We start from the raw sequence: 856 nt of genomic DNA on the forward strand, positions 1-856 counted from the left end.
AGCCCTCCAGCACCTCCTGCACGTGGTTGAGCTCGGCGGCCAGTCTCCCGCCGTCGGCCTCCACACACTCGGCCTCCCGCCTCAGCGTCTGGATGTAGCCCTCAAACAGCGGCTCCAGGTTGCTCTGGCAGCACTCGCGGTTCTGGTAGAACTGCAACTTGGTCTCCAGCAGCTTGTTCTGCTGCTCCAGGAAGCGCACCTGCACAGACGGGCAGTGGGAAGGACAGGTCAAAGAGTGCCTGCTGCCCCAAGGCTGACTCTGGGAGTGATTGTGGGAAAGGGACTCCAGCCCCAAGGCTCAGCAAGCACAAGGCAGAGGTGGGCTGTGGGCTCCAGGTCACTTCTGCTGGTAGTGCTGTCAGGTGAGCTGAGTTACCCAAGCAGGTAGGGCCAAGTGACACACGTCCAGTGGCGATTGTCAGGCGCTACCCAGAGCTCAGTGCCCTCTCCCTGAAGACAATGAGCTAGCAGCCCCTCAGGCTGGGCACCCAGATTCAGATCATAGACTGGGGTATGGGGGCAGGAGCCAGGCAGAGGAGGTCACAGGTCATCTGTGGAGAGCTCAGCTAGTTTCCCTGACCTCTGCCCCACTTCCCATGGTTGTCAGGCACCCCTACCCTTCACAGGGAACACAGCTCTCAGGCTGGGGCTGCCTGGCTTCCCTGGTTCCAGTAGCAGCAGCTGCAGCTGTAACTGCACTGCTCCAGCACTTCCTGCAGTCTGGCCTGTGTCCAGTCCAACCTAGCTGAGTGCGGTCTCCCCGAGGCAGAGATCTTCCTGTTCCTAACTCCCTCCTCAGTGCCCAGCCCCAGGGTTGAGGAAGGATGTGATCCAGGACACCCACCTTGTCGATGAA

The sequence above is a fragment of the Chinchilla lanigera genome, unplaced genomic scaffold (assembly GCF_000276665.1).
Source record: "Chinchilla lanigera isolate Chin_1 unplaced genomic scaffold, ChiLan1.0 scaffold00146, whole genome shotgun sequence".
In the NCBI taxonomy this organism is placed as follows: Eukaryota; Metazoa; Chordata; class Mammalia; order Rodentia; family Chinchillidae; genus Chinchilla; species Chinchilla lanigera.